This window comes from Hylobates moloch, unplaced genomic scaffold (assembly GCF_009828535.3).
Source record: "Hylobates moloch isolate HMO894 unplaced genomic scaffold, HMol_V3 SCAFFOLD_7, whole genome shotgun sequence".
Classification (NCBI taxonomy): domain Eukaryota; kingdom Metazoa; phylum Chordata; class Mammalia; order Primates; family Hylobatidae; genus Hylobates; species Hylobates moloch.
This window is the reverse complement of record NW_026652282.1, coordinates 114,186,988-114,210,615: the sequence shown is the minus strand read 5'-3', so window position 1 is coordinate 114,210,615 and position 23,628 is coordinate 114,186,988. Positions and strand designations below refer to the sequence as shown.

At 40.3% G+C, this 23,628-nt stretch overlaps 1 protein-coding gene across 1 annotated transcript in view; it reads left to right on the top strand.

Annotated features, from left to right (window-relative positions):
- The window catches only part of GPC3 (glypican 3), a 478,961-nt gene that overhangs the window by 344,257 nt on the left and 111,076 nt on the right, over positions 1-23,628 (top strand). The gene's annotated exons all lie outside the window — the stretch shown is intronic.

The following is a 23,628-nucleotide window of genomic DNA, read 5'->3' as shown; positions in this document are numbered from 1 at the left end:
GGGGGGGGGAGAGAGAGAGAGACAGAGAGAGAGAGAGACAGCCAGCTTCTACTGTTCAAACTATATTCTTGGGCTTTTAGGAAAGACGCTATTATTTTCTTCAAATAGTCTCTGCTAAAAAGGACTTCTGGCCTTCATTTTTCACCCCACTTTTAAATTATAAAGACAATATTGCAATATGAAGGATAGCTTGGAAAATAGAGGGAAAAATATTTCTCAGAATCCCACTACTCTACATGTTCTCTTCTAATATTTGTCCAGAAAAGCACACTCACACAGACTTTTTCCATAATTAGAAATCCACAAGTGATTTGTAGTTCTGAAAATTAACACTATCTTGGAAACACTTTTCCATGTTGTCACAGATCTTTTTGTTATTGTTGTATTGTTTTGTTTTGTATTGTTTTGAGACACGGTCTTGCTCTGTTGCCCAGGCTGGATCTCAGTGGCACAATCATGGCTTACTGCAGTCTTGACCTCCTGGGCTCAAGATATTCTCATGTCTCAGCCTCCTGAGTAGCTGGTACTATCGGCATGCACCACCATACCTGGCTAATTTTTAATTTTTTTGTAGAGATGAGGTCTCACTATGTTGCCCAGACTGGTCTCGAACTTCTGGGCTCAAGCAATCCTCCTGCCTTGGCCCCGCAAAGTGCTAGGACTACAGGTGTGAGCCACCATGCCTGGTCTCCACAAATCTTTATATTAATTATTTGTCATGGCTGCATAATATTCTGTTGAGTATTCATCATAATTAATCAGCATGCTTTTGCTGGATATACAGGTTGCTTCAAATTTTTTGCCATCATAAATAAAGGTACCTCCTCATATATAGTGCTTTATCCTGATCTTAGCTTATTTTCTTAACATGCTAAAGTTGTTGGGTCAAAGGATATGAGCAATTTAAATGCATGTGTCCAAATTGCTCTTCAATGAGAATGTATCAGTTTTCACTGCCACCAACAAGACAGAAGAGGTCCAATTTCACTGCATCCTTGCCAGCTTCTGACTCACTGCCATGCACAGAGACACCCACAGATTCCCTTGACCTGTACACATAGTTTTTCCTCTCATAAGAAGTTTAGTAACAAGACACAAATAGAAGTTAGTTGTACCATCTGCTTATGATTGCTTTGTGGCCACAATAAAAATGCCACCAAAAATGCATATACCAGAGTGACAGTGTTCCTGCCCCATGATCCATGGGTGGGAAGACTCTGGCATCACTGACTTCTATTTGTAGTTTAGGAAGAACTTAATGAAACTGAAATCCTTATGCAAGAACAGAGGTTTTAATACAAAGACATTGGCATGAGTTTTTAAAATATGGATTTTAGCAGTGAAATTTTTGTGGGTCTTAGAAAATACTTAGAAGGGCTTTCTAAGAGTAGTATATTTTTCACTGCAATTGGCATTGTGAAAGTATTGACAACATGCTTAGGTATAAACTCCTCTGGTGCCTAATAAGGTGCTCTGTACTCAGTGAGCACTTAATAAATAGCTGTTAGTGCTGCTGAGCACATGATAATGGCAGTGTCTACCTAACTGAGCCTTTTTTGTGTGTGTGAAAGTACAACTTCACTAAGTTCTATCAAGCCTTACTAGATATAGTGTGATGATTTCAAAATGCATCTCTGAGGGGATCAGAGCACAAACAACGTAAAACACTTACTGCTGAGTTGAGGGCATGATATGCTTCACTTGGGGACAGTGGTACAAATTATCTCAAACCAAAATGTGTCTAGGTGGCTATGTTCAACTGGTTAGACTCCAACACTGGTGAGGCCAAAATCTCTGTTTCCATCACTGTGTCCCTAATCCTAAATGAGGAATATTGTCAACAGGTCCCTTGTGTCAAGAGACCTTAAGGATTACCTACTGTGTACTCAGCCAGATGCCAGGGACTTTGGGGGTTCAAAGAAAGTCTAGTCCTCTGTCCTCACAGCGTCCTTGGGAGAGGAAGCATAAGCATAAAAAGTGGTTAAATAAAGATAAAGGGCAGCCTGTGATGCAGAGCCTGAAGAGGAATGCTGCTCATCGGTTTTGGGTGGTATGATTAGGCTAGTGGGAAGATTGCAGAGAGGGGCAAGTGTTAAGATCTGCCATAAGCAATGAGTAGGGCTTGAATAGGTAAAGACAAGCAAGGGAGGGGCAGTCATAAGAAAGATCCAGTGAAGACTTGTGGGCGGATCCCACCCTAGAAAATGGGAAAGCTGCCTCAGACATGGGCTTCTATATGATCAGGCAGTCACTAAAAAATATTTATAGCAAGCCCTTTCAGCAAAGGCTTTGGGCACAGTAGAAAGAATTTGGGCTTTGTATCCAAATGGATCTGAATTCAGTTATAGATTTTACTAGGCACATAACTTTGGGTAAATCAGTTAACCTCTCTGAGCTTTAGTTCTCTCATGTGTATTATGGTAAAGATATCAAAAACTCCAGTGTATATCTGTTATATACATATATATAATATGTACACATAGATATATGTAATTGCATGTGCATGACAGGCACTTAATATATGGCAGTTAGTTGTGAGGACTGTGTTTAGGATTTTCTCTATAGGCAGGACTTGAGTTTGAAAGGGAGTTCCAGTACTTTCTGCCAGTCGAATTCTTCTCCCCCAGTTTTGTATGTTTGTAGATCCCTTTGATGCATCTCTTCTTTCTCTCCCATATTGTCTCCTTCTTTTCCTCTCCTCTAACTTTCAGCCACAAAAGCTGAAACCAGCTGACAGGGAGATGTACATAGAGTGAGAAAGGTCGCTATTACAATTCCTTTTTCCTACCTCTGGCCATGAATAAGTGTATGAACATTTTCAGTTTCTATACAAATACCATTGAGCAGCCAATTAATTCTCATTGATAAACCAGTTTTACCTGTTTCAGTTGAGCTGTTAAAATTGGTTGGACTCCAAACACCCACTTTGATTTTTTTTCTCATCTGTTTTGCTTTATATAGCCCAAACACATTTTTTCAGTCCTTAAATAAAATTTATATTTTGGCCATGATTCGATCTGAAAGTGAGACGCTTTAGGTAAGTCATAAAGAAGAAAGTCATGATGATGATGATGATGATGTCGATGATGATGATAAGGATAATGTGTTGTCTTTGTATAGCATTTACCCATATTTCAAAGTGATGTCATGTTCTAAAGTCTAACTGCTTAGGAAAAAAATCCAACTTGAAATTATATAAGATATAAAACTGTGACAGCATCTTTTCAAGAACTCATTATTACTCTTAAACCTTATCTCATTTTCACTGTTTTTTGGAAGGTAAGGGATAAGTAATGTTTGTCCTTTTTATAGTTAGAGAAACTGAGGCAGAAAGCCATTAATGGCTGTATAGACATACTGCCAAAAGATCCAGTGAGTTCAGTTGAAAACTCAATCAATCATCCAGATGTTTCCTGTACACTGCCAAACATCTGGATTCATTGAATGCCTAACTAAATAGGCCTAAAGCTTTGGTGATAGGGAGGAAGAATCAAGTTAACTTTCCAAGTTCACATGTAACTGAGTGGTGAATCTGAGAATGTGATGTTATTTTCCTAAGCCCCTTGCTCGGTGCTGCATCTATTAAAACTACAATAGCATGCTCCAACATACATATTTATAAATACAGAGATACTTCTCTCTCTCTCTCTCTGTCTGCATGTGTGCCCCATGTGTGTCCATCCAGATGAACTATAGCTAGGCCATTTATGAGCACATCCCAAAATAGCTTTTCACTTTGTTTCCTGGGAATTCTCAGCTGCCTCCTTGCAGGTTATGGTTACTGTTGATAGCGCTGGAAATAATATACCCACTAAGGGAATAAAGTAACATTATTTTCATATTGATAGTCCCATGGTATAACCTTGAGGGGATGGATTCAGAGCCAGGCTCAGGCCCCTTTCCTGGGAAGGCCTACAGGTGTGGAATGTTCTCCCCTCCTCCTTCCAAGGCAGAGTTCATGTGTAACATTCCCACGATCAGAAATGAGGACCTTTTTATTTCCTTTTCAGTTTCTAATTTGTGTGAGGACTTATTGTCTTGTGTTAGGAGAAGAATTGAACTCTTTTATGTCCTCAGTGTCAGTCCTGGAATTTGCTAGGCCATGTTGCTTTAAAACAACAACAACAACAGCAACTAAGTTTTGTTTTTGTTACTGTCATTCTGCTCCAGGCTCCTGCATGGAGAGAAGACTCCACAATTACCAAAAATGATCACAACACATCGTTACTCATATAATACTGTGGGCCATTTATCCCCTAACCTAGTTTTGTTTTTAACTTTTTCTCTCTCTTTAAGAGTAGTTATGTAGTTAGTGCTAATTTAGCAGTCCCTAAACTGCTACAGGAGTTATTGTTCCCAAGGAAAAATCTATCCATTTATTGTTTCCCCATTTCAGTTCAGGTTCAAACGAAATACCAGAAATTGTTTTCCTGCCCGTTGTAAACAGCTGAAGCCAGAGTAGTCAATACCTGCCCATTTGGTGTCAGAGCTTTTCATTCAAAGTTAGATAAAGTCTCATCTGTTCGGGATGGTTGAAATGTCCTGCTGAATGGTGGGGGAGTGGACAAGATGGCCTCTTAAGATTCCTTCCAGCCGTGTGATTCCATGATTTGTGGCTCAAGGTCAGGCTTTAACCCAGCACCCTCTTGTGAACAAGTCTTGTGACTTTATTCTCTGCTCTGCCACTCTTTTTAAAACACCCTGTTCCCAGGTCACCCCTTTCCACTTTGTAACCTCTCATCTTTTCAAAGGTTGTTCCCTTCCCACCAGTCTTCCAGCCTGGGCAGATGGAACTTAAACTTGCCCTTCCCCCCACCCAATTCTTCTGTTCTGCCTTGTTCTCATTAGGCTACGAAAACATTAAACTATAAAAACAGTTTTGCATTTATCACCCCTAAGTTTCCCTCCTCCAGGGCCAGATAGGTGACCTGTTTTCTAATCATATTAACCATGTGATTCCATATGAATGATAATAATTCTGCCATATATTTACATAGCACAATTCAGTTTGCAAAGCTCTTTCCTATCTATTAGATACGTGATCTTTATAGCCGCTCAGAGAGGAAAGCAAGGCAGGCATTTTTACTTACATTTCCCAGATGAAGAAACTGTGGGCATTAGAAGTCTACTGATTTCCATACAGTAAGTGGTAGAGCTAGACCTAGAATCCAGAGCTACTGATTTCATTCTCTGTACACTTTCCCTTACTTGTACCAAGACATGGCACACCTATTAGGAAGATCTATATAGAAAAGATGTGCAGAATACAAATAACAAAAACTCCTTAATTTGTGGTCTGATAATTTTCAAGTGCCAAATATGGTAATTTCTGTGGCCGAAGCTCTAAAATCAGCAACAATGAAAGATGAAGCACATTGTTTACAAAATCTCAATTGGTGAGATTCTTGGAAAACTAACCACCACATTGTATGGAAACAGAGGAACTTTGTGGCATGAGTTTGAGTTATAAATAGCAGAAGAACTTTCTCTTAGCGAGCCCTAATTCATAGAATGATGTTAAATGGTCAAAGATAATTAAAAAATCTAGAACAGACACTGAAATGTCTCCAACTCCATCCCCCTCTGTAAACACCAGAAAAGTATTTTTAAGATGCCTGGCAGACTCTAGTGCAATGAAGACACTAACTTTTGAAATAGAAAGTTAAAATTTTTAATAAGTTAACTAGTAAAGCTGTTAAGTGCCAAAGGAGCACTCAAGACATTCCTTACCACGTGATTTTAAAAAAAATGTTTGAAATGAATCTCAGACATGATGGAAAACACTCCAAGTAACTTGTTTTCATAGTCTTCTCACAATAACACCAGTGAGAGTTGTAAAACACTGGCCTAGTGCAGTGGTTGCTAGAAAAGCCAATATTGATCTAAAATTTCTAAATAAAAGGAGAAACCTTTTGAAAGTCAACTTTAAATAAAAGACCTTCCCAAATGGAATTATGTCCCAGTGTCTGTCTTACTTGTTCACATACAAGTGACATGGAAGAACTCTAGTAATTGCCATTTATTTCCATACGGAGCCAGAATGTGTGTGTGTGTGTGTGTGTGTGTGTGTGTGTGTGTGTGTGTGTGTGTGTGTGAAGGACAGAGTACCTACAATGACATGTTAGCAAGAGCCAATGAATGACTTCTGAGTCACAAAAGGACAATGTAAGACTTAGACTCTGTGGAGTTAAACATTATTTCATGAAGTAAAAGGGAATTCTCTGATATATTCCAAAATGGATTTATCATTAAAAAGTCTTCTGTCACTTTGCCTAATAGCCTGAAAAATAATTACAGTGTCTGGTGGCTTTGGGGAGCATGTGTTTTTAATATCTTAATTACTATATACAGTTTAATAACACTGCACCAAGAAGAATTCCCAAGTATTTCATACTAAATTTCTTGAAAATGAACTATTTGCTATATTTAGAATACACAGGATTAAAGGTACTTAAATTAGGTCATGTGTTTTAGTCCTTGCATATTAAATTAAATTACTCGAAAATGGAAGATGAATCAGGAATGGCGAGCCAAAATGTTGTTGGTATTAGTGTTGTGGTCATCTTGGTTGAGCAATGGAGGGAAATACATGAACTTTTCTCATTACATTATTGTATTCTTTCATAGGATATTTTTAATTGGAAGTGTTAGCAATGGAAAGACAAGTTCTACATATGAAAAGAGAATTCTGTCAAACAATATAGACTACCAGGTTTATGAAGTTTAGAAATACCTTTCTAAATTTGCTACAAAATTCATAGGGTCTTCTATTCTATTTACATTTACCCGCTGGCCAAATGCAACACCTTTTTTTTTTTTTTTTTTTTTTTTTTTTTGAGATGGAATCTCACTCGGTCGCTCAGGCTGGAGTGCAGTGGCGTGATCTTGGCTCACTGCAACCTCCACCTCCCGGGTTCAAGCAATTCTCCTGCCTCAGCCTTCCGAGTAGCTGGGATTACAGGCGCCCACCACCACGCCCAGCTAATTTTTGTATTTTTAGTAGAGACAGGGTTTCACCATGTTGGCCAGGCTCGTCTTGAACTCCTAACCTCAGGTGATCCACCTGCCTCGGCCTCCCAAAGTGCTGGGATTACAGGTGTGAGCCACCGTGCCTGGCTGATATTTTTTAATAAACAGTTACAAATGCTCGTTCCCTAAAAGGTTTGCAGTTACAAACATTTGCTATATGAGGTATATCAGTCTGTGTGTATGTGTGTGTGTGTGTATTCAAATACTATTTCAGAAATTAACCGAGATATATTTATGAATATGCATCATGCTTCTAGACTGTAAGCTCCCTAAGTGTGGAATCACACATTTAATTCTTTGTATCCCATGGCACCTAACACAGTAGCATATACAAAGTAGACCCTCAATATATATATATAATTAGTTGACTGATCAGTCAATTCAAAGGACTTAACCTTTGCTGCCCTTAACTTATTTCTGAATTTAGATTTCATTTAAGGTACTTTTCACATTCAATATTAACCAGTGTCTGTGCTAAAGGGCAGAATTATATAAGTGCAGGATCATAGGGTCTAACCCTTTGATTTTACAGAGGATGTTAAAGGCAAGAGAGGGTAATGACTTGTCCAAAGTCATACTACCAGTAAATGACAACACTGGGACTGGGAAATGAACAGGTTAATATTCTACAGTGCCATTTGCTCTGCTTCCAAAGGCTCCTGATGCAAACATGCTTGCAAATACACAAACACATTTTCTTATACAGTAAGTACTCCAAATAATGGCAGAAGCCCATACTTATGAAGTTCATCTTTGGAACGAAAGGCTGCACAGTAGGAACCATGAACTTGCTAATTATTTATCACTTATTTTGGATATTAACTAACTTTGGGCCTAACAAGTATACCTTAGTGCCCAACTGCCTCATTCAACTCATTGGGCAGTTGTTGCACCGGGTGGGAAGGTCTCTGCTGGGATCACTGAACCAAAGGAAGGCAGAATCAGCAAGACCTGTTGCTCATGGCCTTTTACCCACTCACAGAGTCTGACTCAGGCTCCTGTTCTCATTCAGGGTCAGTCATCCTTTCAGTCTCATCCCCTGGATCTCAACTCCTCCACCTTCCTGGACATCTTATAATAATTTATCTCGTGCCTCCTTCCTCCTTCCAGAATGACAAAATTAGCATCATATTAGTCAGTGGGCTTATGTGCCAGATAGCTCAGTTGTTTAGGGCAGTGTATTCAGATTGTGTTCCATAGGGAATGTGGGAGAGGTGCTGTGGAGGTTGTTCTAAGTCCCCCATTCCTATTTTAACCAGAGCAGCTCCATTTTTAAAAAATCTTCACATATTGGTCTTCTAAGTAAGATTTCACTTAAAGGGGTCCAACTGCAGAAATAACAAAAATCTTAGATGCCCTTAAAGCCAACATTAAAGGCTTAATCCCATGTGAGCCATGTTTTAATTTGAGTGGTCAGTGAAGGTACTAAATATCTATAATACACAAGGAAGTCACAGCATGCCCTCCAGTCCCCATCAGCCACTTTCTAAAATGAACTGTGGGTCAGAATGGAGACCAAATGGGAGAATGTGAATGGTTTGGTGGTAACATTATTGAAGTGATAGCTAAAGGCCCATGCTCTAGTACTAGTGAACCAGAAGTGGCTTCTTTGAAGCTGATGACCAACATATATGAGTTTTCTTTGCCCATGTCATTAGGATTCTAACAAAATCCAATGAAAACAAAGTGCTGAGCTGAGCTCTGTTGTCTTGAACTAGCTTGTCTATATGGTGTAGTCTTGTGTTAACTGGCCCAAACAAATGTTTGGTCTTAGTCCTTTAATCCCATGGCTATTTGAGATCTAGCATTCAACTGTAGATTTATTTGACACATAGCAAAAAATGTTTCCAAATTCTGTATGGGCTCAGTGTTGGTACATAGTTAAGGTAGGTAAAATGACAATAATGAGATTAATTCTGTACTCCTAACTATGTGCTTTCCTTAGATAGTGACCACAGTGATTTTATGTAGCAACTGTTAAGTGGAGTGTCTCCAACAGAGTTCTAATTAATATCCAAAATAAAGATTACGTTATTATTTATATGCATTGGATCTTATTGGATAATTTCTTAAGTATGGTCTTCTTTTCCTTGTTTAATAAGTTGATCTAGATTTTTTTTCATAGTCCCTATTTTGCTAAGTCATCACTTCTCAGAGTAATATCTGTTCTGTATTATGGGCAAGCAGCTGACGAAACCAAATAAAAGCTAAGAGAATTACTCTTCTGATATGTCACAGAAATGAGGTCCAAGTTCAGGTTAGTTACATTCAAGGCCACTGAGGATTCTTATGGTTATTATCATGGTATCACTGTTACTAAACTTTGAAGCATCACAAAGAATTGGTGAAGAGCCAAAAGACTGAAGACTGGCACAATTGTTTACCATCACCTTCAATAAGGGATGGAAATTGGATTCTGGAAGCCACAAACCAGAAAGTCTGGTGTCACATCTTAATGAAATTCTAGATTAGATTCTTGGAGAGCATGAGCTCTTGGAAGCAACCATGGTGGTTACAAGTAGCCACTGTGGACTTACTCAGAACTAATCAGGCCATTTCCCCTTATATGTGCGTGCATGCACATGCCTTATTGATCAGAGGAATGGCATAGACATGCTAGGTCTAGATTTCAGCAAGGTGTTTGACAGAGATTCCTATGATTTGTTTTAAAATAAGTAAGGAGAAACATTGGCTAACTGATCATCTAGTTGGATAAATGTGTAGCTAATTAATTATCAAATATGAAATGTATCAATATCAGCCCAGAGTGAGGCCTTTAGTTATTAACTTTGTGCTTAGCCCCTTATTGCCTAAAGTTTTTGCTAGTGACTTAACTGAAGATAGAGAAGGCATACTTCTAATATTTAGTGACTGCATGATGCTAGGTGGGGGTTAGTGAATACATAGATAACACAATTGGGATGCAAAAATATCTCAGTAGGCTGCAATGACAGGAGAAAACTAGCAGGGTAATATCCCCATGGGGATAAATGTGAAGTATTACATGTAGATTCACAAACATGAGTGCCTAAGCATGATAGGGGAAATCCAACTTAGCACACATGTTAGTTTTTAGTTATGATGGAAACAGCTATGAAACCTTCACTGACCCAAAACAATATCCCCCAAATATTGTGATAATTTAGCAACTCTCTTGATGTTGTTGCCATTTTTGACAGGAAGAGAGGGATGCATATTTACATGTATGTTGAGGTGGGAGAGGGAGAGACATGGAAGTGACTAGAAAAATACTCTCCACCGCTTGCAGTGAGCCAAGATCGCGCCACTGCACTCCAGCCTGGGCGACAGAGCGAGACTCTGTCTCAAAAAAAAAAAAAAAAGAAAAAAAAAAGAAAAATACTCTCCACCCTGTTTAAAGGTTAAAAAGGACTGTTTTGGGATTGAGATGTTCACTGCTCCACATGAGTTTTTGTTACACCAGTACTACCTGTTTTAGTTGTAAAGCATCACTGGTATGTGACTGAGAGTCTCAGTGAGACATTTGAGAGCCAAAACACTGGATTATTTAGTTTGAGGGAAAGAACAAAGGCTTTAGAGCCAAATAGATCTATTTTTAATTCTCAGATTTGTCATTTTGTAGTAACTTGGCTTTAGGCCAAATTACTTAACTTTCCTATACTCATGCTTCCTAATCTGTGAAATGGGTATACTATCATCTATCTTGAAAAGTTAAGACAAATATTAGGGATAATATATGTGGTAGGCACTCAATAAATTCTAGATACTGTTTTTATTCATATTATTACAATATGAAGAGTTAGCATAAAGGCAAGTCAAGAGTGACCTTTTAAGTGACTTGAGTCTCTGTGCCTCAGTTTATCAATTTCTGAAATGGAGAGACTACAACTTTTCTAGTTTGGAGTGTTGTTTAAATGATTTAAAAATTCTAAATATAATAATCTAAATTCTAAAGATTCTTGGAAAAATATATCTAGCCAACCTTCAACAGATTTTTGAACTATTTAAAGATTAGTTTGGCTCAAAGTGACTGAATGGAAAATGAAGATGATTTTATGTGTGTGTGTGTGTGTGTGTGTGTGTGTTTAAATCAAGTTCTTCAGATTTTCCCAAGTTCGAACTCTGCCCTGAAGTGGAGGCTCTATAAATAGGCAGGCTGCCCTTGGAGTACAGCTTAGAGATTTTACCACATGATCCAGAAGTCCCATTTTAATCTTCAGCCCCACCAGGACCTTTCATGGAAGGGTGGTATCAAGTGGAGAGACTTCAGAGCTATAAAGTTCAGGGCAAGTTAATCTGCATTCCTTTTGCATTTTGCTCTCTGGTTGAAGATGGTGAGAGGTTCCTATATTTAAAACCCGGTTGACATGATATCCTTATTGGCCGATGTCTCACAGGAGGTATTTAGAATGATTTTGAGCAGCATATAATATGTTTGTGAGTGTGTGTGTATTTCACATGCCAACAGAGCAGAAAGAATTCACAGGGCTTGTGGCTACTGAGCTTTCTTGAGACACTGTCACTCTCAGCTGTTAGGGTAATGTCACAGTTACCAGTGACACTGCCTAGGCCCAAATTCCCAAGGCTCTTTTTTGCATTGCAGAGCCTAGGGCAGACCTACACCATGGGCTCTACCTTCAAAGAACTATGGAATTTGTTAGCCACAGACTGGGACCAGTGACCACTTGTTGTCAGGCAAAAGGAAAGCTGCCCCCTGCTGCCTGAGCCTTTGTGCCTGCCTGGGATACCATGGAAAATGGGGAAGGAATCCAGACTCATTAATGAGCTAATACAAAAGATTAAGCCAAGCTAGAGGCAGTTTGTTATAGCTGCATATGGATGCTCGAAGGCGGTCAGAGCTGAAAGATCTCCAGACCAGAACCCAGTGGTGCTGCCGCCTTTGTTTGCCAGACACAAATATAGGATAAGGGTATCCCCGTGGGGAGCAATTTTCATATTGCCAATTTCTTTTTTCAGTTATGTCATTCCCTGAGCTGTTGTGTGACAAATTGATTGATCAGTAATTGCAATCTGATAACCCATGGTCCAAATTATTGTTAAAACTGCAGGTTTCATTATAATATACCGAGATGGAACTCAGATCTGAGCTTTTACTTGGTCGAATGGTCTTTGTTCTTGTTTGTTGTTCTTGGAAGTCACTTAAAGCGTGATTACTTCTATGACTCCTTTTCAAAATGAAATTCACGGCCGGGCGCGGTGGCTCAAGCCTGTAATCCCAGCACTTTGGGAGGCCGAGGCAGGCGGATCACGAGGTCAGGAGATCGAGACCATCCTGGCTAACACGGTGAAACCCTGTCTCTACTAAAAATACAAAAAAAATTAGCTGGGCATGTTGGCGGGTGCCTGTAGTCCCAGCTACTCGGGAGGCTGAGCCAGGAGAATGGCGTGAACCCAGGAGGTGGAGGTTGCAGTGAGCCGAGATCGCGCCACTGCACTCCAGCCTGGGGGACAGAGAAAGACTCCGTCTCAAAAAAAAAAAAAGAAATTCACAAGGCAAAATAAAAAGTAAAATACACACACACACACACACACACACACATATCTCCTCATCATTTATTAGGAGTTATTTATTGAATGCCCATTTTTTTTATGTAGTGCTGGATTTGATAGGGTCTGTTGATAAGGACATAGAGAATCCCCCCCACCTACACACTCATCACATATGCATATGTCATCACCATTTGCATTCATTTATTCAATATTGAGCAGCTCTCTGTGCCAAGCACTGAGCATAGGGGCTATAGACAAAGATACAGAGATAACTTAAGCACTTTCAATGAGGGTGATGAAAACATGCCTACATTACTATACTCCAAGGCACAGTGTGTCATAAAAGAAATATAATCCAAGTACTATGCTAGCCCGGAGAAGAGAAGGATTAATTCCTACCGAGGGAATTAGACAAGACTTTAAAAATAGGAGGTAGCCTTTAAGCCAGCCTTTGAAAGATGAGGAGAATTTTGACAGATCGAGATTGGAAGGAAGGCTCTTCCTGGCAGGGGAATATGGCATGAGCAGTGGCTCCAAGACATGAAAGTACATCGATAGCCTTATGTGGCTGGGGAGCTGAGGCCACAAGCCAGATTGGAAGAGGACGTGGACAGTGAAAGATGAGATGGAAAAGGTGGTAAAAAATTTGGGAGGGCCATGAATAGCATACTAAGGAATCTGAGCTTTACTCTGTGGCAGTGCAGAGCCCATGAAGGGCTTGAAGCATGAGAGTGACATGGTCAGATCAGTTAACATCAGTAATGTTAACTCTGCCAGCAGCGTGAAAAGTGTTTTAAAGATCAGAAACTGGAGGCAAGGAGTCCAGTTAAGTGATAGCATTTACAAGGCAAAGAAGGAAAGCTTGTTATTCAAATTCATTACCCTTCCTTTCCACTGCCTGATGGGAAAATGGAAGGGCTGTCCAATCTTTTGGCTTCCCTGGGCCATATTGGAAGAGGAAGAATTGTCTTGGGCCACACATAAAATACACTAACACTAACGATAACTGATGAGCTACAAATAAAAATTGCCAAAAAAAAAAAAAAAACCCCCCAAAAAAAACACCTCATAATATTTTAAGAAAGTTCACAAATTTGCGTTGGGCTTCATTCACTGCCGTCCTGGGCTGTATGCAGCCCGTGAGCTGCGGGTTGGACAAGCTTGGTTTAGGAGATGAGAACCGCTTTGTCTCTAAAGTTGACTCAATCATGTTTTGGCCATTAGCCAGGACATAGGAGAGGCTGGAGCAGGCAGTGGTTTGGGTCTCCGCAGAAGGTAGTAGGGTGCGGCCCTCCCACAGTAGACCAGTAGCTTCTCCAGGTCCCACAGTAGAAAATGAAAAGAAATTTCTAGTACCTGCAGAGATTTGTCCCTTATTGAACCTTTAGTAGAAGTTCTCACAATGAGGTATTTAGATTCCCTGATGAATGTGTTAACTATTACTTTTAATCAATTTGTTACACACTTTTTTTTAGTCAGAATTCCAATTAAATGTAGCTCCTTGGCTGTTGAATGTTGAGTGCCATCCATTCACTGAAGTCTCAAAAATTACCAAAACTGTGAGAAAGATCGAGAGAGATTATAGTGTTTTTCTTCAGCTGCCACTGTGGGTGCTTAGATGTGTTGGAGAGACTACTGTGTTTCGTGACAGCCTCACAAAGAAGAGTGGGGGCCCCAGAGGGAAGCAGTGACTGTTCGCCTTCTCCATACCTTCTCAGAACACATTTTCCTATTTGTTATCAACTCCTATGTCTTTCTAATTATGGCAGCTCCTTATAGCTGGTGCTGTTTCACTAGAACAGTCTCCAAGAACTTTACACATGTTATATATAAGACCTCGCTTGTTCATTTTACTCAAGCATGTGCTGACAAGGAGCTGACCTGACATTTCACCAAGACGCTCTGCCTTGTAGATGACAGTGCCTCTTCTCTCCACCTTAGCACCCCTGTGCCCTTGCTGGTCAGAGCAGATGCTGACAAGACAGAGCAGATGCTGAGAAGACAGAGCAGATGTCTCAGTTAGGCTAACCTTGTCTGTCCCACTCACCACTGTATCTTCAGCTCTTTGAACAATGCCTGGTATAGAATAAGTGGCTGATAACTATTTATTGCATAAATAAGTGAAAAATTCTGTTCCTCTTTATCCTCAGTTTGGAGCTGTGTGGACAGGGTGAATATATTTTGCACATGGATAGATATGAATTTCGGGGACAAAATGTAGTGGCAGGTGCAGAGAGAAGGCAAGAAAGTAGGGGGATTCCTTTCGCCATCAAAAAAGTTACAAAATGTTACCTTGGGGTTTTGCTTTTCAAGTATGTACAGAATATTTTATTTCTTCAAGAAGTCATGTGGAATAGCCCTTCCTCTATTTTACTGAGAAATGCAGTGGAATAATACCACAGCTTCCCCATAAGTCTTCATTACATCAATTCAGAAGGTCCTCAACTTGCTAAGAACCTGGAAAAATCCATGAACTCTCTTCCTGTTCAGTCACCCTTTTCTGATCTTCACTTGGGGGCTATGCTGTGGCTATCATACAGTGGAATTATTTTAGACAGAGCCCCCAGGCTCTGGCCTGCTCCCCACCTACTCTGCCTATTCAGTTGCTATAAAATATGGTATTGAGCAAAGATGGGAAACCTACTTTATCTGTCAAAGCCTGAGTAATAGCAACTTTCATTTTCTTGGCTGCCTCCTTTCAACTCCAAGCTCAGCTTGTTGAGGCCTGAAGAGCTGAGCCAAAACAGCAATTCATGTGCGTATTTCTATCTAGACTCCAGTCTCCCTGGGTAGTCTAGTCCTGTGGTGATTCATGCCTCGAGTATAGATAGCTAGATATTGGGAAACTTCCTTATTTGCAGGATATAAATGTGAATGAAGTGATCAAAATCTTTGGCATACCTGCCCCTATTGCATAGCTTTCTCGTACTTTCCCTAAGGGAATCACTTCTGTGAGGAAGGACAGATGGGTCTGTGATCCTGTCTACTTTCAGTATATTCCCTGGACCTACTATGTCCTACTCACTTCTCTGCTGACATCACTAGGCCTGAACTCTCTTCTATGTAGCCGATTACCAGTGCTTTCAGGTCATTCTTTGTACAATTCTCTCTGAGATCCTTTTCTGTCCCCATGTCGTTGCCCTAGTCCAGACCTGCTTTGCTTCACCATCAGTCCTGTGCTGGGCACAGGAACTAGAAAAATCAATGAGATAGTCACTGCCCTTGGCTTCTAGGGACTCACAATCTTTTTTTTTTTTTTTTTTTTTTTTTTTGGGCTTTGTTTTCTTATAGTACTATAGTCTTCAACTTCTATTTATATTTTGCTTTATATATTTTCTTTTGTTGATCCAGAAACAATTTTTTTGTGTAACTTTTTTCTCTGCCACAAAAAGACGTGTTGCCTTCCTTTTATAAGTCCCATATTTCCCTGACTCCCACTTATGCCATGCCACCTTCTCTGAGGGAGAGGTACTTCTCTCCCCACAATTCCTCACTTTTTTTTCTTCCTATCCACCCACTCTCATCTTCCACATAACTGAAGAATTCCTCTTATAGGTTGATTTATTTTCTGTGGTCTTAGTGACTCTGTCTTAAAGGGAAAGTAATAGAAGAAATGACCTGGAGAAAGACAGTGATCAAGACCAAGTAGCATTTATCTGGGACTCTCTGAGTGTTAGTCCCTGGCTGGATGTCTCACAACCTCTAATAAAGAACACCATGCTTGCTATGTGCTCCCTTCTAGATGAAAAAAAAAAAAAGTCCATAATCTATAAATGCTTTTGGCTAGCAATAATGAACAGCAGCAGCTTTTATTTCTTTTTTCAAAGCAAAAGCACCAGAAGTTTGGAAAGGAATTGCAAGTTATGTTGTAATGCAACTGATCTCCTTCTTCCTGAGAAAGTTGGTTTCTCGCCAGAGTGTTCAATTCAGGCCCACGCAATCTGGGTGTATTTATAGAGGGCCCAACAAGGAAGAGAACATGATAAGCTTTCCTCCCCAGTATGGTAGACAATGGCAAACAATCGCCAGGTGAATGCTATGGGGAGCCAAATGCCATTTAGGTATGTGACAGCAGACATCTGCTAGACTGAGAGGCCTGCCTGCGCCTCAAAACAGTTGAATCCGGTCCGAGAAGTCAGAAATGTTATTCTGGATGATGGCAAGACCTCTGAGAGTTTTGGGGGCCCTGTCTGTGTGGGGGACATCTAGGAGATGAGACCCACTCCAAAGCTGCCTAATTCTTAACAACATAAAAATGTTAATAAGAAAATAAGAATCCAGGAGGTGCAGTGGCTCACACCTGTAATCCCAGCACTTTAGGTGGCCAAGGCGGGTGGATCACTTGAGGTCAGAAGGGCAACATGGCAAAACCTCATCTCTACTAAAAATACAGAAATTTGCTGGGCATGGTGGCAGGCGCCTGTAATCCCAGCTACTTCACTTGAACTGGAGGTGGAGGTTGCATGACCAAATCCTGCCACTGCACAGACTTGGTCTAAAAAAAAAAAAAAAAAAAGAGAAGAAAGAATCCCTGCAGCATTTAAGTGTTTTAACACTTTTGAGACCCATAAATATAAATGTTTTATTTACATTATCACATTTATTTCACACATATATTAAAAAAATTAATGCATATATATGTATGTGGAATAAAGTCTGTAAGAATTGTATCAAAACATTAGTAGTATTACAGTAATTTTCATTTCCTTTTCATATCTCTTTGCACTCTGCCCAAATGCTTTTTAAAATTATTTTTTAAATCAGAAAAAACAATAAATCTATAGGCTTATACATGTAGATGTTTTATTTACATTATCACATTTTCACCACTATCCTCTGATTAATAATATCCACTGTTAATTATAGCTAGCTACCATTAATATTCTCTTTTACAGATGAGGAAAATGGCAGTCAGATTGTAACTAAAAGGTTAAACTTGGACTTCAACCCACATCCTATTACTCTAAAATTTATGATTTCTTTTTTATTCTGTTGAAGAAATGAGAGCCATTAGCACAGTATCATTGTCAAGGAGGTCACTTGAAATAGCCAGAAACTAGCAGCTCCACCTCTAACAATTTCTCCCAAGGAAAGAACATGACAATCTACAAAGATGTGTGTATATTTCAGTAGCATTGTTTATGAATAACAAAAAAATAAGGCCGGGCTGGGTGGCTCATGTCTGTAATCCCAGCACTTTGGGAGGCTGAGGCGGGCGGATCACGAGGTCAGGAGTTCGAGACCAGCCTGGCCAACATAGTGAAACCCCGTCTCTACTAAAAATACAAAAATTAGCTGGGCGTGGTGGTGGGCACCTGTAATCCCAGCTACTCAGGAGGTTGAGGCACAAGAATCGCTTGAAACGGGAAGGCAGAGGTTGCAGTGAGCCAAGATCACACCACTGCACTCCAGCCTGGGCGAAAGAGCAAAACCCCATCTCAAAACAAAAACAAAAACAAAAACAACATAAAAATAAAAGCAATCCAAATGTCCATCAATAGCAAATTTATTATGGGAACTATGCTGTTTCCATACAATGGAGTAATCTGCAGACATTTAAAAATATTTTTAAAAACACAGTTGTGCATAGAAAGATACCTATCATACATTGCTAAGTAAAAAACAAAGCAGACTATGAGACAGTAGTAAAGTACAATCCAATTTTTTAAAAAATAATGTGTATGTATGTGGAATAAAGTCTGTAAGAATTATATCAAAACATTAGCAGTATTACAGTAATTTTCATTTCTTTTTTATACCTCTCTGTACTCTGCCGAAATACTTTTTAAAAATTATTTTTTTAATCAGAAAAAATAAATCAATTTTCACTTAAAACAAATAAACTTTTTGAAATAGATAAAGACAGATGTAAGATTGAAACCACGCTGGGCCAAACCAAAGCTCTTCCTCCCTGGTCCCCAGCTGAGCTGTATTCATCTCTACTGGCTCTCTCAGAAGCAGCCTAGCTTCTGTGAGGAGGCAACAGCAGTATCACTTGGTCTGGTGGCCTGGTGACCTCCTGACCAGTGCATACTGACCCAGTGTTTCAGCCTCATAGCCTAGAAGTCATCCCCTTAATTCTGAGGGCAGCACCAAGGACCTTTTAGAGACATGGTCCCAGGGGCAGCCCCCATGATCTGCACCATCCAGGATTCTAGCTGACAGGCACACTCAGAGATGTGTGCACAGTGAGAGGTAGCCCCCATGCATCTGAACTTCTCAGAATAACGCAGTATGATTCTGTCATTCACAAATGGGCCCAAACATTTTAGAATCTATTTCTATTTTTGGCCTGCCCAACCCCTTAGAGAAATAAATTCCTTAGTATTTGATATGCAAAGTAGGGCCTCCCTTTATCTAACCCCAAACCATCTCTTTCAAGTTCAAGGGGATACCCCTCAAACTCCAGTATTCTAGGACTTATAAATTGTGGCTACTCTACCTATCACATTGTATATTGTATGCACTTCTTTTCTTTCTTTTTCTTTTCTTTTCTTTTCTTTTTTTTTTTTTGAGACGTAGTTTCACTCTTGTTGCCCAGGCTAGAATGCAATGGTGCGATCTCAGCTCACCGCAACCTCCGCCTCCTAGGTTCAAGCGATTCTCCTGCCTCAGCCTCCCGAGTAGCTGGGATTATAGGCATGCGCTACCATGCCCAGCTGATTTTTGTATTTTTAGTAGAGACGGGGTTTCTCCATGTTGGTCAGGTTGGTCTTGAACTCCCGACCTCAGGTGATCCGCCCACCTCAGCCTCCCAAAGTGCTGGGATTACAGGCGTGAGCCACTGCGCCTGGCCTGTATGCATTTATTTTCTTTTCCCCTTCAGTCGTCATATTTTCAGACTCAAGAAGCCAGTGATTTTAGTTTGTCCCTATATAGCTTTGCTTTGTTCTCTATTCTTCATTGTTTTATTTCACCTTCTCTGGACATTTTCCTGTTCTATTTTGTCTTCTTTAATGTGCCACCAGCAGAACATAACCCCAAATATTCTGGGAATAAGGTACAGTAGCACATATATGGTAGTGCTAAAAACAGTTACTGCAGCTTGAAAACAACTTCTTTCTTAGTGGGTTGCTAGGTGCAGACATTCACAAGTTCAGCTTTCAATGGGAGAAGAGTGATCATTAAAGAGCTGTGAATGCTGGTCTGTTTTTCCTTACCTTAGAGATGTATATGTGGCCTCCATTTTACATGGTCTCTACTGGGATCCAATGGAACCCCAAACTAGGTTTGATTGTGGGGCAGGGTGGGTGGGGGTGCAGTGGGAAATCCCTCAAATTAGTGAAATAAACGCTGATTCCAAATGTAACATGTAGGCTCTATAGAATAAGACAGCTCTAATCTCTCAAAGACCAAAGATAAGGCCATCTGACAGCTTTGCAACGTCAGAGACTTCCAGTCATTTCTTTACACACGTGTAAAACCTTCAGACGTTCTTGAGAAAATAACCTTTATTTCAAAAAATAGCTTTGAAGTTTGAAAATCAAAGCAGGCCAGCTGTTTCTGAGCACAGAAAGAATTTTTCCTAAACTACTAGAAAGCTAATAAGGATTTCAAAGGGCAGTGATCACTTACTCTAATGCCCACGGTCCAGGGAGCACCAGGGGTGGGACAAGCTGTTTACTGCAACTAACACACGAACTGGGGAGTGTGCCAGACCTTCCTCTGTGTTTGTCCATCTTTTCCTGTGTCCCAGTATCTAGTTTTTCTCCTTTTCTCTCTCACCATCCCCTGGCCTCTCTTTCTATTCCCTACCTTTTGTTTTGTTTTCCTAATCTCTCTGTCTCCTCTTTCCTGACGTTTTTTTTTCTTTGAGACAGTCTTGCTCTGTCACCCAGGCTGGAGTGCAGTGGCACCATCTCGGCTCACTGCAAACTCTGCCTCTCAGGTTCAAGCAATTCTCCCACCTCAGCCTCTCGAGTAGCTGGGATTACAGGCGCGCGTCACCACGCCTGGCTAATTTCTGTATTTTCAGTAGACACGGGGTTTCACCATGTTGGCCAGGTTGGTCTCAAACTCCTGACCTCAAGTGATGCGCCTGCCTCGGCCTCCCAAAGTGCTGAGATTACAGGCGTGAGCCACCACACCTGGCCTGGACATCTTTTTTTAACCTCCTCATTCCCCAAACTTGGTATAGCATACACCTGGAATTTTTTTAAAATTTACTACACCCATTCAACGGAGTTTTCCTTTCCCTGTCCTTATTTTTCTTAAAGAAAACAAGGTGAATGTTTTCTATTTCTTTCACAAAGACAAGCAATAATTGTCCATACTGTGGGTGGGAGAAGGAATTTGGCTGGAGGCAAATCAAGCAGCTTCTTACTTGTGTGTGGCCCCAATTGATTTTTTTTTCCCCTGTGGGTCAGTGGCCCTTGATAGAAAAAAAGGTCTCCACCCTTGCACTAAGGGGTCTTGCCAATTTAATTCTTCTTCAGAAAAGGGGATGAATAACAGTATGGACAATTAGTTACTGTGGGTGGGAGAAGGAATTTGGCTGGAGGCAATTTTCTTTGGAAAGAGATAGGACGGCACAAGAGGTTGAAATAGTTCTACTTGTGAAAAATAGAGGGTATGAAATAACTTGGTGGAAAGTTCAGCTGAGAACAGGAGCATCTGGGGCTTATTCATGGTTTTTCAGAAGTTTTTGAAGCTTTTTTATTAGCTGGGTTGACCTCAGATTGAGGAGGAGATTTTTCAAATGTTAAACAGTTTTTTCTTTTGCATTCCTAAAGTCATATTGTGTTCAGCTTGTTAATATCTGCACAGGGGGCCTTCGGCAGAGGCTGCCAGAGCAGCGTGCTTTTGGGACATAGTTCCCTATAGCTGGTATTTCCCTTTCTTGTTGAGGATTTGCATGTGTCTCTTTCATCCATGCATACAGCAGATTCCTCCACAAATAATTGCATTTGACATCACAGTTGTTAGAGAAAATGCAGGGGAGGGGGAAAAGCCTCCCTTTCCTCCACACTGAGACAGCTGGAGGGAGGAAGCAGGTTAGACAGGGAAATACATAAACATACCTGGAATGTAGCAGCAGGTAATTCTGTCTGTGTTAGTCATGATAATAACTTGCATGTTGGAATATCAATAGTGTAGATTCCAAGATGTCTAGGATTTAGAAAGGAACAAAGAAACCACCACATATCAACACCTAGCATCTCACTGATTTACTGTGCCTAAGACAGGAAATATTGGCAAACATGTTTAGTTAGGATCAATGGAGTATGTTCCAAGGTGCCTTCCCCAAATATTTTTTACAGAAGAACTTTAGGCAATTTATTTCCAAATTCTGGTGGCAGGGGCAAGTGCACCCTGCTGGGAAACTGAAATCTGGCTCATGATAGACTGGCAGGAGTTGGGAGCTGGTGTCAGATTCCATTTGCACTCCCAGTAGAAGTTATTGGAACCCTCAGAAAGGCACACTCTCCAAAAAGGAGTATTTGTTCAGGGCATGACAGTATTGAGAACAGCAAAAAATAATCTATCCACTAACACTGTGACCAGAAGTAACTTTCTATGTTAGAAATTAACCAGTACTGCCTAAACAGAAGCCCTCATTCTTAATGGTCTGCCAAATGTTCCGTGGCTAAAACATTTGGAGGTAAGTCAGTGATTTGATTTTTTTTTTTCCTATTAACTGCCAGGCCTACAAAGTTTTCATGCAAGCAAAATAATTTAAACAAATTTCCCCAAATTTGACATTTAAAAATGTTTGGAGCTGTTCTGACACAGACGTTCTGTGTTCTGTATTTGGTTTATGGTCTATGCCAGGCTCCTTGATTAACAGGTAAAGGACATACCCACAGTTCAATAGATCAACACATAGTATTTGAGTTCTTACTCTAAATGTTTATTGTTTATTCGGTCACTGAGTGTCAGGTACTTGGGTGGGCCCTGGGAGAGACACAAAGATGAATCAGACACAGTACCACCCTCAAAAAGCCTTTGGCCTCATAGAAGAGACAGATACAGACACAAATAATTACAATACAAGGCAGAATGTGATTGAGATTTTAAGACAAGTCCAAACAAAATATTTTGTGAGCACAGATGAAATGATTAGATTCACCTGCAGGAATTGGGGAAGAATTTATGGAAGAAATTACACATGAGATGGTTCCTGGAAGATAATCAGAATTTCAACAGCGAGGGGATCACTCAAGGCTAAGAGAACAGCGTGGACAAAGCACAGAGGTGTGAAACTGTGTTGTGTGGCATATTTAGAGAATGTTGATTAGCAAGATGTGTGCGGTGAATTCTGGGACTTGAGGTTGGGATAGTCAAGTGGAAGTATACCGTGGGCAGTTATAAATTTGAGTTAGGAGCCTGAGGGAAAAGTCTAGACAACAGAATTTTTACTTAAAACAAGCTTGTCCAACCCACGGCCCATGGGCCACATGCGTCCCAGGACAGCTTTGAATGCGGCCCAACGTAAATTTGTAAACTTTCTTAAAACATTATGAGATTTCTTTGCGATTTTTTTTTTTTTTTAGCTCATCAGCTATTGTTAGTGTTAGTGTATTTTATGTGTGGCCCAAGACAATTCTTCTTCCAGTGTGGCCCAGGGAAGCCAAAAGATTGTACACCCCTGATTTAAAAGTCTGAAAAGTATCATTCCCTGTGAACCACGTGCCTTGAGGAACATTAGAACTCAGCATCTGTTCTTTGGCGATCCACAACTAAATTTGAGGCAAGGCATTCATATACATCTACACTGGAAAACAGAACGACCTAAGTATTGTATGATACAGTGTACACGGGCACTAGCCAAGACTGGATGCAGGAGAGCACAATACATTATTGGTAACTTGTCATTTTTGAGGCCAACTTGGAGTTGGTCCAAGTTGCTATGCCCCCCCTCCAACTCATGTGTCACTCCCTTCCTAGACAAATACTGACACAAACCACAAACAGACTTAATTCATCAGCACTAGTGTTTGGGAAGGAAGGGGACAGAGGAGAAAAGACTGGCAGGCGAGGGAACAAGCAATTCATTTTTAGGCTTGAGAATAAGAAAATTAACTGGTCATAAATTCCAGGTAATCAGTTTTTCTCTTGTTTTGTCATGAATAAAGGATGTGTTCACATTTTGAAAGTAACACCTCGTAG